Source organism: Nerophis ophidion, linkage group LG18 (genome assembly GCF_033978795.1).
Source record: "Nerophis ophidion isolate RoL-2023_Sa linkage group LG18, RoL_Noph_v1.0, whole genome shotgun sequence".
In the NCBI taxonomy this organism is placed as follows: Eukaryota; Metazoa; Chordata; class Actinopteri; order Syngnathiformes; family Syngnathidae; genus Nerophis; species Nerophis ophidion.
The window spans coordinates 46471968-46490433 of NC_084628.1; the positions used below are offsets into that span (position 1 = coordinate 46471968).

General features: G+C 40.5%; 1 protein-coding gene across 3 annotated transcripts in view; it reads left to right on the forward strand.

Annotated features, from left to right (window-relative positions):
* The window catches only part of spa17 (sperm autoantigenic protein 17), a 36637-nt gene extending 26291 nt beyond the window's left edge, over positions 1-10346 (forward strand). For all 3 annotated transcript variants that reach the window (XM_061878247.1, XM_061878249.1, XM_061878250.1), the window contains one exon: positions 9804-10346. The gene's annotated coding sequence lies outside the window, so the exon portion shown is untranslated. The remainder of the gene's footprint in view (positions 1-9803) is intronic.
* The last annotated feature ends 8120 nt before the right edge of the window (positions 10347-18466 follow it).

Sequence of the window (18466 nt, forward strand, 5' to 3'; positions counted from 1 at the left end):
AACTTATTTGATAAAACCAAACACCAAGAATAGACATTTGAAAGGCAATTTAAAATGAATAAAGAATAGTGAACAACAGGCTGAATATTTGTACGTTATATGACGCATAAATAACCAACTGAGAAGGTTCCTGGTATGTGTCACGGTTAGTTTGTGACGGACCCCAAGATGCAGAGAAGGAGGCAGGCATTGAGTAAGGAAACATTGTTTTAATTAAAATAGAATAAGAACAAACAAAAAAGGTATTAACAAAGGAGGCGGATAACAAACTAGGCTATGAACAAACAAAACTGGAAGCAGGGAACAAAAGACAGTAAGCTACACAAAGCTACCAAATATAGCTTACCGCTAGGCTGCAACGACACGACACGAGCGACAATACATGACAATAATCCAGCACAGACTGGAGGAGAAAGCAGGTCTAAATAGGAGCGGGCTGATTGACGCCAGGTGTGGCCAGGTGCCAATCACCCACAGCTGAGGGGACACAGCATTCAGGGAGAAAGACAGGAAACCAACAAAATAAGAGCGCTGACAGGAAACACTACACACACAGAGGAAACAAATACAAATGCGGAGGAAAAACCTCAAACATAGGCAAACTGTCCCGAACAAGCCTGACAGTATGTTAACCTAACATATTATGGTAAGAGTCATTCAAATAACTATAACATATCAAACATGCTATACGTTTACCAAACTATCTGTCACTCCTAATTGCTAAATCCCATGATATCTTATACGTCTAGTCTCTTACGTGAATGAGCAAAATAATATTATTAGATTTTTTACGGTAATGTATAGATAATTTCACACATAAGTTGCTCCTGAGTATAAGTCGCACCCCCGGCCAAACAATGAAAAAAACGATACATATAAAACTGTTAGGGTTGTTAGTATGGATGTACACTTGAATATAACGAGCTACATATTTAATTGAAGATAATTACCATCATATTACAGAGAAAAATGTTCAATTATTAGTGTGATCATAGACCTTAATATAACAGGCTACATATCTTTTTCCACTTGAATGTAAAAATACACAAATATAAAAAAAAGATTGACCTTAAAATTACATATAAAATTGTTAGTATGGACATAGACTTTTGTATAGCCAGCTACATATTTAATGAAAGATAATTACTGTAATTTTACTTGAATTTGAAAGTAATTCAAGAAAACCAAAAATGCTATGTACCGTATTTTTCCGAGTATAAGTCGCTCCGGAGTATAAGTCGCACCTGCCGAAAATGCATAATAAAGAAGGGAAAAAACATATATAAGTCGCGCTGGAGTATAAGTCGCATTTTTGGGGAAATTTATTTGATAAAACCCAACACCAAGAATAGACATTTGAAAGGCAATTTAAAATAAAGAATAGTGTGTAATGACCGGGTCGCATCGTGGTGCGGAGTTCGTTCTCCCAGGAATGCAGACGGGCTTCGGACACAGCGTGAAGGTAGGGACAAATGATTTATTTAAAAATAAATCAGACCTTAACAAAGAAAACATGCTCAAAGCACAGAAGGCAAAAAACAAGTAAAAGCTAGCAAGTAAAAGAGCCTAGCGGGGAAACTAGCAGGTACAAAAGTCGTCGTCTGTTTCGTACTGCAAATTAGGAAGCCAGACTGACTGACTGGAGAGGGCAGGTTTAAATAATGTCAGTGATTACAAAACACATATTCGCGTCCGGAACAAGCGGCAGGTGAAAATAACAAGTAACTATGGTAACCAACTTAGAGGTGCACAAACAGGAACCGAAGGAGTCCAAAACCAACAGAAAACACAAATGACTCAAAAATCCAATCAGAATATGATCCGGGCAGCGGATCATAACATAGTGAACAACAGGCTGAATAAGTGTACGTTATATGAGGCATAAATAACCAACTGAGAAGGTGCCTGCTATGTTAACCTAACATATTATGGTAAGAGTCATTCAAATAACTATAACATATAGAACATGCTATACCTTTACCAAACTATCTGTCACTCCTAATCGCTAAATCCCATGAAATCTTGTACGTCTAGTCTCTTATGTGAATGAGCTAAATAATATTATTTGATATTTTACGGCAGGGGTAGGGAACCTATGGCTCGGGAGCCAGATGTGGCTCTTTTGATGACTGCATCTGGCTCTCAGGTAAATTTGAGCTGACTCTGCTTAACACAATAAATAATGAATAATTCCACTTGTAATTAGTGTTAAAAATGATGTTCAAAATATAAAACATCCTCGTGCATTTTTAATCCATCCATCCGTTTTCTACCGCACCTGTTCAAGAAGTTGCGTTGATGGTAAGAAGTTATTTATTTATTATTGATTAGTGTGGGGCTTGCCCTCCTGGGGGTTCTTCAGACCACCCAGAACCGACATGAGACCCTGTTTCAGAGTTACAGTATTGTGCATGGCCACCGGATCGGACCGGACCCCCTCCACAAGGGAGAGTGGGACATAGGAGAAAAAGAAAAGAAACGGCAGATCAACTGGTCTAAAAAGGGGGTCTATTTAAAGGCTAGAGTATACAAATGAGTTTTAAGGTGAGACTTAAATGCTTCTACTGAGGTAGCATCTCGAACTGTTACCGGGAGGGCATTCCAGAGTACTGGAGCCCGAACGGAAAACGCTCTATAGCCCGCAGACTTTTTTTGGGCTTTGGGAATCACTAATAAGCCGGAGTCCTTTGAACGCAGATTTCTTGCCGGGACATATGGTACAATACAATCGGCAAGATAGGATGGAGCTAGACCGTGTAGTATTTTATACGTAAGTAGTAAAACCTTAAAGTCACATCTTAAGTGCACAGGAAGCCAGTGCAGGTGAGCCAGTACAGGTATATATGTATGTATATATGTATATACAGTATAGGTATATATGTATGTATATATGTATATAAAGGTATATACAGTATAGGTATATATGTATGTATATAAAGGTATATACAGTATAGGTATATATGTATGTATATATGTATATAAAGGTATATAAAGTATAGGTATATATGTATGTATATATGTATATAAAGGTATATACAGTATAGGTATATATGTATGTATATAAAGGTATATACAGTATAGGTATATATGTATGTATATATATATGTATATAAAGGTATATACAGTACAGGCGTAATATGATCAAACTTTCTTGTTCTTGTCAAAAGTCTAGCAGCCGCATTTTGTACCAACTGTAATCTTTTAATGCTAGACATGGGGAGACCCGAAAATAATACGTTACAGTAATCGAGGCGAGACGTAACAAACGCATGGATAATGATCTCAGCGACTTTAGTGGACAGAATGGAGCGAATTTTAGCGATATTACAGAGATGAAAGAAGGCCGTTTTAGTAACGCTTTTAATGTGTGACTCAAAGGAGAGAGTTGGGTCGAAGATAATACCCAGATTCTTTACCGTGTCGCCTTGTTTAATTGTTTGGTTGTCAAATGTTAGAGTTGTGTTATTAAATAGAGGTCGGTGTCTAGCAGGACCGATAATCAGCATTTCCGTTTTTTTGGCGTTGAGTTGCAAAAAGTTAGCGGACATCCATTGTTTAATTTCATTAAGACACGCCTCCAGCTGACTACAATCCGGCGTGTTGGTCAGCTTTAGGGGCATGTAGAGTTGGGTGTCATCAGCATAACAGTGAAAGCTAACACCGTATTTGCGTATGATGTCACCTAGCGGCAGCATGTAGATGCTGAAGAGTGCAGGGCCAAGGACCGAACCCTAGTTGCTGTTTCCCTTAACGTATTGCTGTTCACAGGACAGGGTTGTTAGGTCTGTGCTCAACCCCCAACTTGGAGGGCTAGTGGATCTCTCTTAGTCTGGAAACTCACCTTTGACCTGTCTAGTTTGGGTAACCCTAACAGGTTCTGAAGCTCCCGCCAGCATAGCTCTCGAGATCACCGAGACACGGTAGCTCCTCGACCACGACAAGGTTGTTGGCGCTTAAATGATCATGTTGTTAGTTTATGGTGGGTTTTGAGGTTGTGGCCCAACACTAGACTTGTGTAACCCACTTGCTGACTGGATTTGCACCCTTATATATGTACAGAAGGGAGGTGTATTTATAGCCGCAAGTGCATTAGATGTGGAATAGACTTCTGTAGGCCAAGCAGAATTAATGAAACCGTCAGACTTAATACTGAGTCTCCCACGAGGGTAGACCCCCTATTTTTCATAGTGTTGTTTTTTTTTTTTTACCCAATTTCACAGTGTACTGCAAAGATAGTATGAACATACCATTAAAGAGACAAAATATGAAATCCATAATAAAGTTTAAACTTGGTATGACATTATAATACATTAAATGAACATTAGTACAAGTGCACCTGCACCACAAAGGTAATCTATTATACAAGCAGTAGCATGTAAAGTGCATGTCGTGGCATACGTAATGTGCATAATTATTTATAAGAATCTCTATAATTCATATCTGATTTAAAGTGTAGAACATGTAGGACACACGTCAAAATGTTGCTCAGGCTGAACAACAACACATTTTCTTCTAAACGCAGTGTAAAATATCAAACAATCAGGTATGCTGATTCCAGAAAACACAGAGTGAGATGTTCTACCTCTTGACTTAACACATTAAATGACGAGTAAAATATTTACAAATACAACAACCAACTTCTAAAACATTAAAACCGACTCCAAAACACATAAAATGACTCCGAAGAGATGCACAGTGACATCTAAAACGTAAATTACTCCTAAAACACATAACAAGACTCCTAAAACTCATAATAAGACTCCTAAAACACATTAAGATTCCTAAAACACGTAAAAAACTCATAAAACACGGAAAAATACTCCTAAAAACATGTAAAAAAAAAAACCTCATAAAACAAATTTAAAAACAGATCCTAAAGCACGTAGAAAACTCATAAAACACGGAAAAATACTCTTAAAAACATGTAAAAAAGACTCCTAAAACAAAAGTCATAGATAGGCATTGCTCCGTGCAACTTGCTCGCCAAATGCCAAACAAAGTCAAAGAAGAAGAAGACATGTCTGGTCGTTTGCCCGGGTGCAAGTTCAAAAGTCAAAGCGGAAACCAATTGTGTTACTATTTTCATTGCTTTGGATAGTGAAGTGTTTTGAGCAGCAGTAAAAAAAAAACAATAATAATTTTTTTGTTAGTTATCTGTTCCAAAAGTGTTAACAAAAAACAAAATGGTATAAAACAAAACAATTCTTACCCCTAATAAATCCGTCAAAGACCAAAGAGCTGGTCATTGACTTTGGGAGGTCGAGTCCACGGTCACAACCTATTGTGATCGAGGGAGTTGAGGTACAGACCGTGGACACATTCAAGTACCTCGGGGTTTGGGTGGACAATAAGCTGGACTGGACTGTTAACACGGACCACCAGTACAAGAAAGGACAGAGCAGGCTGTACTTCCTCAGGAGACTGCACTCCTTCAACATTTGCAGAACACTCCTGTGGATGTACTACCAGTCTGTGGTTGCCAGTGTTCTGTTCTACATGGTAGTGTGCTGGGGGGGCAGTACATCTAAGAAGGACAGCTCCAGACTTGAGAAACTGATCAGGCGGGCCGGTTCTACAATGGGAATGAAACTGGACTCACTGGTGATGGTGGCATAGAAGAGGACTGTTGACAAACTAGTGAGCATCCTGGATGATGCCAGTCACCCTCTGCATAGTGTTATCAGTAGCCAGAGGAGCCTGTTCAGTGCTAGACTGCTTCATCCCAAGTGCAGGACTAATAGACTAAAAAACTCCTTTGTCCCACACGCCATTAGACTGTACAACTCCTCTCTGGGACGGGGGGCAGGGGGTACTAGGATGACAGGGGATGCAAAACAATAACAGTGCAATACTTTTTCATAACATGGTCACTACTGCCTACTTTCTCTTGTTATATTCTTATTTTACTGTTATATTTTTATTCCCATTGTTGCTTTTAATTTTTTATTGTTATTGTAATATTTCTCTATTTTGTTTCCATTTAAACCCCCATTATTTACTTTTTACCTTTTTTAAATTGATTTCAACTCAGTACACTACAGCTGGAATTTTAATTTTCCTGAAGGAATTCTCCTGAAGAAATCAATAAAGTACTATCTATCCATCTATCTATCTATCTATCTATCTAAATAATGTTAATTCAATTAGTTTGTTCCACACGTTCAAAAATATGAACGCAAAACACATTTAATAAAGAATCATTATAATTTTTCATGCCCAAAAAAATGCTAAAATACTTATAAATGAGGAATAAAATTGATAACATTTAAAGGCCTACTGAAAGCCACTACTAGCGACCACGCAGTCTGATAGTTTATATATCAATGATGAAATATTAACATTGCAACACATGCCAATACGGCCTTTTTAGTTTACTAAATTACAATTTAAAATTTCCCGCGAAGTATCCTGTTGAAAACGTTGCGGAATGATGACGCGTGCGCGCGTCTTGTAGCGAACATTATTTTCCAGCCCGATCCAAGCTATAAGTAGTCTGCTTTAATCGCATAATTACACAGTATTCTGGACATCTGTGTTGCTGAATCCTTTGCAATTTGTTCAATTAATAATGGAGACGTCAAAGAAGAAAGATGTAGGTGGGAAGCGGTGTATTGCGGCCAGCTGTAGCAACACAAACACAGCCGGTGTTTCTTTGTTTACATTCCCTAAAGATAGAATACAATAGAATAGAATGGACTTTATCGTCATTATATTTGCATATAACGAGATTAAAGACTCCAACTTAAGGTGCGGTTGTGGGAACAAATATGGGGTAAAATAACTAAATATAAAATAATAAAGATGATGGTGAAGCTTTAATATGGAACAGAGCGGTCAAGCGAACATGGTTCCCTACCACATGTCAACCGGCAGGTATCGGTGAGAAAATTGTGGTAGTAAGTCGGCGCTTACCGTTCCTTGTGCGCCTGTCAAAGAGGCAGCTGCCTCACCCAACCTGCCAGCCCCCGAACGCGGGATGCTTCCACCGTCGAGGAGGGGAAAAAGAAGCTCAGTTTGGCCCCAACGGCTGAGAAATGGGTCACGGCCAGAACAGGACTCTGAACACTGATGCAGGATTTTAAGAAAATATATTTGGATAAGGGAAAGGGTCCAAAAGGGGAGAAACTAAACAGGCTATCAAAACAGAGCTTACCTAACCTCTAAGACAACAAAAATCTCAATAAACTCAAAACGCTCCAGCAGCGGAGGGAAAAAAGGTGCTAAGAATACCAAATGCAAAATACAACAAAAAGCGCTCCAACGGAGGCAATGCTAAGAAGCTAATTTTACCTGACAAAAAGGTTTACAAACAAATAAACTCCCGTGGATCAAAAGGGTACAAAAACGTGGCAATGACTGTGGACATGGAACGCTGGAGGTACGCACAAAAAATACGAAAACACTCTGGCACAGGACAAGAGGAAGGCGAGACATTTATACACATGAGGGAGGGTGACACAGGTGGGCAAAATCAGGCAATCAGGAAGGACGTCAGACCAGTGAAACAGGAGGAAGGGCAAGTGATCTGAAACGAGAGGCAGAGTCAGCATTTCAAAATAAAACAGGAAATGAAAAAACATGAAACCAGACGAAACCCAGACAAGACTTCACCCAGGTGTGACAAAATGTTGCTTCCCTTAGAGACACTGGCGGTCGCCACACCCCTCCGACTTTCAGGTACGACTATATAATCTCACTTAAACACTAGTAACACAATAAGCAGATAAGGGATTTTCCAGAATTATCCTAGTAAATGTGTCTAATAACATCTGAATCGCTCCCACTGCCCTCGTTTTTTTTTTTTTTTGTTGTTGTTTTTTTTTCTAGTCCTTCACTCTCACTATCCTCATCCATGAATCTTTCATCCGCGCTCAAATTAATGGAGAAATCATCGCTTTCTTGGTCCGAATCGCTCTCGCTGCTGGTGGCCATGATTGTAAACAATGTTCAGATGTGAGGAGCTCCACAACCCGTGATGTCACACGCACATTGTCTGCTACTTCCGGTACAGGCAAGGCTTTTTTATTAGCGACCAAAAGTTGTGAATTTTATCGTCGATGTTCTCTACTAAATCCTTTCAGCAAAAATATGGCAATATCGGGAAATGATCAAGTATGACACATAGAATGGACCTGCTATCCCCGTATAAATAAGAACATCTCATTTCAGAAGGCCTTTAACATCACTTTTCCCAATATTGAAGTTGACGGACCTTATTAAAAAAAACAATTATTTAATTTTTTACAAATTGAGCACAAGAAGTGAACAAACAAATGTGTTTTAGTTTGAAGTGGAAAAGGGGTAGGATTATTACTTCAATTCTGATTCGTCCTATTCCTTGTTGGACATGTAATGAAAAAACAGAAATATTGTACCTGTATACATGTTTGTAATACATCCATCCATCCATTTTCTACCGCTTATTCCATTTTTAAAGCCATAATATGCTGTGGAACCTTTAAAATAAAATACTTAGTTTAGATTAACTTTCCCAAAATAGGCCTCTATAAAGTTAAGTTCATACAACTGTGATGCCACACCTTACCTTTTATTAATTGGTATCATTAGCTTAGTTCAGCGACACACCTTAAAAATTGTTTTGCTTTTTTCTTTGGCTTCTGTGGCTTTTTCTGCAACATAAAAAGGAGGAGACTTTTTTAGTTTTTCACAACAAAGTGTTAAAGCTTTGTGATACATCAAACACATCAGATTGTAGGTGGGTTTTTTTTGTTACTTGTCACGTTCATATTTTGCTGTTTTTGTTGTGTTTTGCTTGATTGTTCTCATGTCTTTGTGATCATGTTCTGTTTGGTTTTTGACTCCATTAGTTCCTGTTCTTGCGCACCCTGGTTTGTTTTAGTTTCCATGACAACCATTAGTTTCACCTGGCTCATCTGTTTGGACTCACGCACCTGTCAATAATCACAGCACTATTTAAGCCTGCAGTTGCCAGGCAGACAGCCTGGCGACATCACCCTCTCTACACACCCTTGATACCCAATTGATTGCTCACTTCTTGCCATAGATTCATGCTTTTCACGTCACAGTAAGTGTTTTCGTTTTTGTGTTCCATACTTCTGCCATTGTGCGAGTTTTTTTTTTCGGAGCCAAGTTTTGATCCTCTGCTGAGAGCGCCTTTTGTTTCTTTTTTTTTGTTTTTGTTTGAGTTAATAAATAAATATGTCCTTACCTTCACGCCATGTCCGGTCCAGTCGATTTGCACCACGGGAAAACAAACCACACCATAGTGTGAATGTTGTCTGTCTATCTGTGTTGGCTCTGTGATGAGGTGGCGACTTGTCCAGGGTGTACCCCGCCTTCCACCCAATTGTAGTTGAGATAGGCGCCAGCGCCCCCTGCGACCCCAAAGGGAATAAGCGGTAAAAAATGGATGGATGGATGGACCATAGTCCACGCTTTCACAATTGTAAAATATGTGGATGAAGAGGTGGAGTGACGTTAATATGTTGTCAATATTCAGTGTTTTATCCGTCATAGTTAATATTGTAAATCCCACATTCTTTATTTTCATCTACATTCTGGGTTTCTCATTCAGTAAAAAAAGGCAGTCTGTCATATCATTTTTAGCAATAAATCAGACATTATTGTCAAGTTTTGTATCAGTGTTCCTAAAAATCGATATACCGGCCTCCCAGAAATTTTTTTTCCTCTAAATTCTCTAAACAAAATATATCGGTGTGTTAGTCTCATGCATGTGCTGGAGGCGGTTACCGTGACGATGACAGTGTACCTGAGGTGATTACTGTGTTACTCAATGCAACTTTTCCTTTTTCTGTTTTTAGAGACAGGAGGACCGAGGGCAGTAGGGAGTGATTACACAGCTGGGCCCCTTTCCTGACCTGGATGAAGAAAGAAGGAGATGTGGGAGGGGCTTAAGCAAGGTAGCAAGCAGGTATACGGTTGGCTGGCACAAGCTGGCTGGGTCGGGTTTTAAGCACACCTATTTACCACTTTTTTTAATTGGTTTATTCCTGTTCAGCATTAAGTTAAGTACTAGAAAATGAACAGTTTGAGGATGTGTTTTTTTTCCCCTCTTTTTATCAACTTCTGCTTCTCCGGTAGTCTTCATTAGTGCGGATGTCTTTGACCCACAATTTGCGACTCACTGCATGTTCTCGTGAAACCTGTGGCGGTGTGCTACTTTTTAGATCTGTGAATGTGGAAAGGAATGTGCTCTAAATGCAAAAAAGAGCTTACGTGTGCATCATTCCGTGGCTTTTATTGTCGCTTGTTTACTGGTATCTTATTATTACTTACCCGATGACTCGCTGGCAAAAATAATTAAAGGTTCCGAAATAAAAGAAAAAATCACCTCGAAAACTGGAGCTATGGGTTTCTTGTATTCTTTCTTATGCAGTTTTCCTTCATTTTTGTTCTTAAAAATCAGATCTTCCATAGAAATTACAAACCCTGTTTCCATATGAGCTAGGAAATTGTGTTAGATGTAAATATAAACAGAATACAATGATTTGCAAATCCTTTTCAAGCCATATTCAGTTGAATATGCTACAAAGACAACATATTTGATGTTCAAATTGATAAACTTTTTTTTTTTGTTGCAAGTAATCATTAACTTTAGAATTTGATGCCAGCAACACGTGACAAAGAAGTTGGGAAAGGTGGCAATAAATACGGATAAAGTTGAGGAATGCTCATCAAACACTTATTTGGAAAATCCCACAGGTGTGCAGGCTAATTGGGAACAGGTGGGTGCCATGATTGGGTATAAAAACATCTTCCCAAAAAATGTTCAGTCTTTCACAAGAAAGGATGGGGCGAGGTACACCCCTTTGTCCACAACTGCGTGAGCAAATAGTCAAACAGTTTAAGAACAACGTTTCTCAAAGTGCAATTGCAAGAAATTTAGGGATTTCAACATCTACGCTCCAAAATATCATCAAAAGGTTCAGAGAATCTGGAGAAATCACTCCACGTAAGCAGCATGGACGGAAACCAACATTGAATGACCGTGACCTTCCATCCCTCAGACGGCACTGTATCAAAAACCGACATCAATCTCCAAAGGATATCACCACATGGGCTCAGGAACACTTCAGAAAACCACTGTCATTAAATGCAGTTCGTCGCTACATCTGTGAGTGCAAGTTAAACCTCTAACATGCAAAGCGAAAGCCATTTATCAACAACATCCAGAAACGCCGCCGGCTTCTCTGGGCCCGAGATCATCTAAGATGGACTGATGTAAAGTGGAAAAGTGTTCTGTGGTCTGAGGAGTCCACATTTCAAATTGTTTTTGGAAATATTCGACATTGCGTCATCCGGACCAAAGGGGAAGCGAACCATCGGGACTGTTATCAACGCAAAGTTCAAAAGCCAGCATCTGTGATGGTATGGGGGTGCATTTGTGCCCAAGGCATGGGTAACTTACACATCTGTGAAGGCACCATTAATGCTGAAAGGTACATACAGGTTTTGGAACAACATATGCTGCCATCTAAGCACCGTCTTTTTCATGGACGCCCCTGCTTATTTCAGCAAGACAATGCCCAGCCACATTCAGCACGTGTTACAACACTCTTCATAAAAAAAAGAGTGCGGGTACTTTCCCGGCCCGCGTGCAGTTCAGAACTGTCTCTCATAAAAAATGTGTGGCGCATTATGAAGCGTAAAATACGACAGCGGAGACCCCGGACTGTTGAACGACTGAAGCTCTACATAAAACCGGAATGGGTAAGAATTCCACTTTCAAAGCTTCAACAATTAGTTTCCTCAGTTCCCAAAGGTTTATTGAGTGTTGTTAAAAGAAAAGGTGATGTAACACAGTGGTGAACATGCCCTTTCCCAACTACTTTGGCACGTGTTGCACCCATGAAATTATAAGTGAATTATTATTTGCACAAAAAAATAAAGTTTATGAGTTTGAACATCAAATATGTTGTCTTTGTAGCATATTCAACTGAATATGGCTTGAAAAGGATTTGCAAATCATTGTATTCTGTTTATATTTACATCTAACTCATATGGAAACGGGGTTTGTAGTTAAATTTAAAAGTTAAAGTACCAATGATTGTCACACACACACACACTAGGTGTGGTGAAATGTGTCCTCTGCATTTGACACATCCCTTTGATCACCCCCTGGGAGGTGAGGGGAGCAGTGAGAAGCAAGCTGTGGCCGCGCCCGGGAATCATTTTTGGTGATTTAACCCCCAATTCCAACCCTTGATGCTGAGTGCCAAGCAGGGAGGTAACGGGTCCCATTTTTATAGTCTTTGGTATGACTCGGCCAGGGTTTGAACTCACAACTTACCGATCTCAGAGCGGACACTAACCACTGAGTAGGTAATCAATAACGGAGCAGCATCTCCTCACCCTTGGCTCACTAGTGCAACAACAACACCGGAAATGTGACCCGAGAAAAAACGTCCGACCGGAACTTTCTAGTAACTCAGGTTCCTTGGGTGAATAAAGTAAACTCACTACACCGGTATGTTTTAGCACTTTTATAGCGAGTCTATTGACATATATATAAAAGTTAGAACTTTCAATCAATCTATCTATCATTTTTTATGTATATAGCCCTAAATCACAAGTGTCTCAAAGGGCTGCACAAGCCACAACGACATCCTCTGTTCAGAGCCCACATCAGGGCCAGGAAAAACTCACAACCCAGTGGGACGTCAATGCGAATGACTATGAGAAACCTTGGAGAGGACCGCAGATGAGGGTGGATTAGGTGGCAGATATATAATTGCAAGGCCATTTTCAAGAAGGATATTTAAAGAGAAACTCCATCTTGTGAGATGATGTCGGACAACCCCAGAAGCTAGCTCAGCTGTCGCGGTGATGAAATGGGGAAATGCCCGCCACCTCCACTCGAATCAACTGACGACGAGGGGGTCCACTGGCTTATACGCCGTCAAATTGGCACTGCAAATTGTGAGTTCAAATATTTTATTTCTTTGTTTTTTTCACTTTAAATGTTTTTTTCAATTACAATTGAATATGTTTTAAATGTTGATGCAGGTTCAATGTTTTTAAATGCACCAGAAAATAACCTGTTTTGTGCACTGTTTATGTGGTTCAATACTCAGTAGTGCGTTAATGTAACTAATTAAGTAAGTACATTTTATTTACGAACCCCGTTTCCATATGAGTTGGGAAATTGTGTTAGATGTAAATATAAACAGAATACAATGATTTGCAAATCCTTTTCAAGCCATATTCAGTTGAATGCACTACAAAGACAACATATTTGATGTTCAAACTGATAAACTTTATTTATTTTTGCAAATAATAATTAACAAAATTTCATGGCTGCAACACGCGCCAAAGTAAATGGGAAAGGGCATGTTCACCACTGTGTTACATCACCTTTTCTTTTAACAACGCTCAATAAACGTTTGGGAACTGAGGAAACTAAATGTTGAAGCTTTGAAAGTGGAATTCTTTCCCATTCTTTTTTTATGTAGAGCTTCAGTCCTTCAACAGTCCGGGGTCTCCGCTGTCGTATTTTACGCTTCATAATGCGCCACACATTTTCCATGGGAGACAGGTCTGGACTGCAGGCGGGCCAGGAAAGTACCTGCACTCTTTTTTTACAAAGCCACGCTGTTGTAACACATGCTGACTGTGGCTTGGCATTGTCTTGCTGAAATAAGCAGGGGCGTCAAAAAAAAGCTAAAAAGCCATCAAAATAGGAGCGCAAGACAAGACCTGAAACACTACACACAGGAAGACGCCAAAAAACTCAATATAAGACAGGGCGTGATGTGACAGGTGGTGACAGTACACCCACTTTGAGACAAGAGCTATAGTGATGCATGTTTCGTTATGCTTCAACCTCTTAATGTCAGGACTTGTTTGTCTTCCAGTAGTGCAAAACGATTGGAACGAACACAGCTTGAAGGTAAGGACATCTTTTACTTAATAACTCAAAAAAGGAACAAACGAAAGGCGCTCACAACGGAGGTATAAATCTTGGCTATGAAAACAAAACTTGCACTAAGGCAAAACTATGGTCATAAAACAAAAACTTGCACTTTGCATGAATAAGGAAAAACTTAATTGGAACGAGAAAGGAGCAGGGATCCTCGGTATGGGTAACAAGGTTGTGTCGAGGGTAAGTAGAAGGTGATAGAGGGTGATGTCACCAGCCTGACTGCCTGGCAACTACAGGCTTAAATAGCTGCAGTGATGACAGGTGATGAGTCCAGACAAATCAGGTGCGTGTGTTGTGAACACATAACAGCTAGGTGAACTGATTGGTAGGCATGGAAACAAAAACAAACCGGGGTGCGCAAAAACAGGAACTAATGTAGTCAAAAACAAAACAGAACATATCTAAACAGAACATGATCACAAAGACATGATACTTATGTCAGAGTTAGTTGGTTACGAACCCCAAGATGCAGAGATGGAGGCATGCATTGGATAGGAAAACATGATTTAATACAGATGCTAAAACAAGCACAAACCAAAGGGGTACAACAAAAAGCGTGCACAAGGCGGATAACCAACTAAGAGAGCTAGCATGGGAGCTAGAAAACAAAAGGAACTTAGCATGGAAGCTAGCAAAAACAAAAAGGGCCTAGAGTGGAAGGTAGCGGGTAGCGAGCAGAAAAACAGAAGTCGTACTTCCATCCATCCATCTTCTTCTGCTGATGGATGGAGAAGTCATACTTGTAATATCAAAACAAACTGGAAGCAGGGAACTAAAAACAGTAAGCTACAAACATCTAACGAATATAGCTTACCACTATGCTGCAAAGACACGACACGACAGGAGCGACAATACAGAAGTGACAGTTTGTGACAATAATCCAGCACTCCACTGGAGTACAAAACAGGTTGAAATAGGAGTGGGCTGATTGACACCAGGTGTGGCCAGGTGCCAATCAGCCGCATCTGAGGGGAAACAGTGCACAGGGAAAAAACAGGAAACAGACTAAATAAGAGCGCTGACAAGGAAATACTACACACACGGAGGAATCAAAGACAAATGCAGAGAAAAAAAATAAAACATAGCCAAAATGTCAGGGACAAGCCTGACAACTTAAGACCCAAGCTGTTTGTTTACATGCTTTTTTTTTTTTTTTATCTTTGCTATTTGGGCTTATTGGACCCTAATTAGAATAAAAAACTAAGAATCATCTTTTCCTATGATGTACTTAGTCCATAAGTACACAGACGTGTACTTCATGTTTAGTGACATGCTAATTTTTCATTTTTACACTTTTTTTTTCCCAAATTCCATTGTATGTTATACTCTGACACCACCAGAGGGCAGTATAAGTGGTGCAAAAAAAAGGTTGGGGACCACTGCTTTATTGCATACGTCTTTAATAATATTAGTAATATTTCTTTCTGCCTGGTGTGCCGAGGCAGTGGAGTTCAGGTTATGAGAAATGAGCGAGAGCATCTTCAGCCTCCCAGTGCTCCCACTCAGCCCGCCCACGCACATCTGAGCCACGGCACAACGCACACACTCGGCAACACAAAAAAATACATACTTCAGTCCATACACTTCCGTCATCCGTTGTCACTTGCACTGCCTTGTGGGAAAAGGGTGAACCGCCAAGCTTGCCGAAATGTTTAGTTTCGCGGGGAATAAGGCACTTCCTCCCGTGCCAAACTGTGACAAAGTGTCTTTCGTGCACTCTTCTTATTCTCCCACTCGATCCCCGGAGTTGCCTCGGCCACGCTCTCCTGTCTCTTTAATGACTGTGGGCGAACAATCAATATGATGTGCGCACCTGCGAGTATACTGCAACCCACCTGGGGGGGAAGGTGGCAAAAAATACTGATAAAGTTGAGGAATGCTCATCAAACACTTATTCGGAACATCCCACAGGTGTGCAGGCTAATTGGGAACAGGTGGGTGCCATGATTGGGTATAAAAACAGCTTCCCAAAAAATGCTCAGTCTTTCACAAGAAAGGATGGGGCGAGGTACACCCCTTTGTCCACAACTGCGTGAGCAAATAGTCAAACAGTTTAAGAACAACGTTTCTCAAAGTGCAATTGCAAGAAATTTAGGGATTTCAACATCTACGCTCCATAATATCATCAAAAGGTTCAGAAAATCTGGAGAAATCACTCCATGTAAGCGGCATGGCCGGAAACCAACATTGAATGACCGTGACCTTCCATCCCTCAGATGGCACTGTATCAAAAACCGACGTCAATCTCTAAAGGATATCACCACATGGGCTCAGGAACACTTCAGAAAACCACTGTCACTCAAAACCGTTGGTCGCTACATCTGTAAGTGCAAGTTAAAGCTCTACTATGCAAAGCGAAAGCCATTTATCAACAACATCCAGAAACGCCGCCGGCTTCTCTGGGCCCGAGATCATCTAAGATGGACTGATGCAAAGTGGAAAAGTGTTCTGTGGTCTGACGAGTCCACATTTCAAATTGTTTTTGGAAATATTCGACCTCCTGTCATCCGGACCAAAGGGGAAGCGAACCATCCAGACTGTTATCGACGCATAGTTGAAAAGCCAGCATCTGTGATGGTATGGGGGTGCATTAGTGCCCAAGGCATGGGTAACTTACACATCTGTGAAGGCACCATTAATGCTGAAAGGTACATACAGGTGTTGGAGCAACATATGTTGTCATCCAAGCAACGTTATCATGGACGCCCCTGCTTATTTCAGCAAGACAATGCCAAGCCACGTGTTACAACAGCGTGGCTTCGTAGTAGAAGAGTGCGGGTACTTTCCTGGCCCGCCTGCAATCCAGACCTGTCTCCCATGGAAAATGTGTGGCGCATTATGAAGCGTAAAAAACGACAACAAGAACGCGGACGTTTGAACAACTTAAGCTGTACATCAAGCAACAATGGGAAAGAATTCCACTTTTAAAGCTTCAGCAATTAGTTTCCTCAGTTCCCAAAGGTTTATTGAGTGTTGTTAAAAGAAAAGGTGATGTAACACAGTGGTGAACATGCCCTTTCCCAACTACTTTGGCACGTGTTGCAGCCATGAAATTCTAAGTTAATTATTATTTGCAAAAAAAACACAAAGTTTATGAGTTTGAACATCAAATATCTTGTCTTTGTAGTGCATTTAATTGAATATGGGTTGAAAATAATTTGCAAATCATTGTATTCTGTTTATATTTACATCTAACACAATTTCCCAACTCATATGGAAACGGGGTTTGTAGAGTAGGGTTGTACGGTATACCGGTATTAGTATAGTATCGCGATACTATTGAATCATATTCGGTACCATACCACCTCTGAAAAGTACCGGTCCGCCTCACCCTAAGATTTTTTTCATAAAATAAAGCCAATAATGCATTTTTTTATGGTCTTTATTTAGAAAAGTATCGAAATAATATTGGTATCACCAGAGCACAGATTCCAACCATTGAAATACATTGTGTGGTTCAAGACTTATGTTCATTAGAAAATATGACAGCCCATCATAATGGCAGCGACACTTTACACATTAAAGATCTAAAAAAAAAAAATATTTGGGAATGTCCGGCGGGCAAGATTGAAAAACTTAACGGGCCGCAAGTGGCCTTACTTTTCCCAGGTCTGCCTTAAAAGATGCACAGTCTTCAAGTGAGTCGTACATACACGGAAAGGGTTTATTAGTGGTACACTTGTTATGTTGAACATTTGAATAGTTCATCTGAAGGCTGGGCTCGGTCGTTTCTCACACGACGTGTCAGCAGGAAGGATGGCAGCGCTCTCCTGGGTGGCAATTAGAGACGTACGAGCCGTGAAAGACAGCAGGCAAGAGGGAAGGGTGTGGGTGTGCAAGCGCTCGAGAACCACCTCGAAAAACAAAAGGATGGAGTGCAAGTTAACCACAGGACGATACAACAAAAATAAAGAAAATCCAGTCAACCCTACAGTAGAAGGTGACATGATCCATCCATCCATCCATTTTCTACCCGTTCGGGGTCGCCGGAGCCTTGCTCAGCTGCATTCGGGCGGAAGGCAGGGTCCCCCCTGGACAAGTCGCCACCTGATCGCAATGCCAACACCGATAGACTGACAACATTCACACTCACATTCACACATTTGTGTTGCCAATCAACCTATCCCCAGGTGTTGGAGTACCCGGAGAGAACCCACGCAGTCACGGGAAGAACATGCAAACTCCACACAGAAAGATCCCGAGCCCGGGATTGAAACCAGGACCATCGTATTGTGAGGCACATGCACCACCGTGCTGCCAGGTGACAAGTCTGTTTACATAAATGATCAATATTTCAATTGACTTATGTCTCTATAGGAGGGGTTCTCAAAAATGTTTCCTAACAAAGTACCAGATGCAGGGACCTCGTTTTAGCTCTATTCATTGATAACTGTTATGACCTGATCAAGGAGGTGACCCCAGGATGCAGAGACGGGAGGCAAGGTAGAATTGCAAAAAGGGGAACATTTAATAAGTCCAAAAAGTCTAACAAAAGGCGATGGGGCAGAAGTGCACACCATGAATAAAGAAACAAAAACAGGT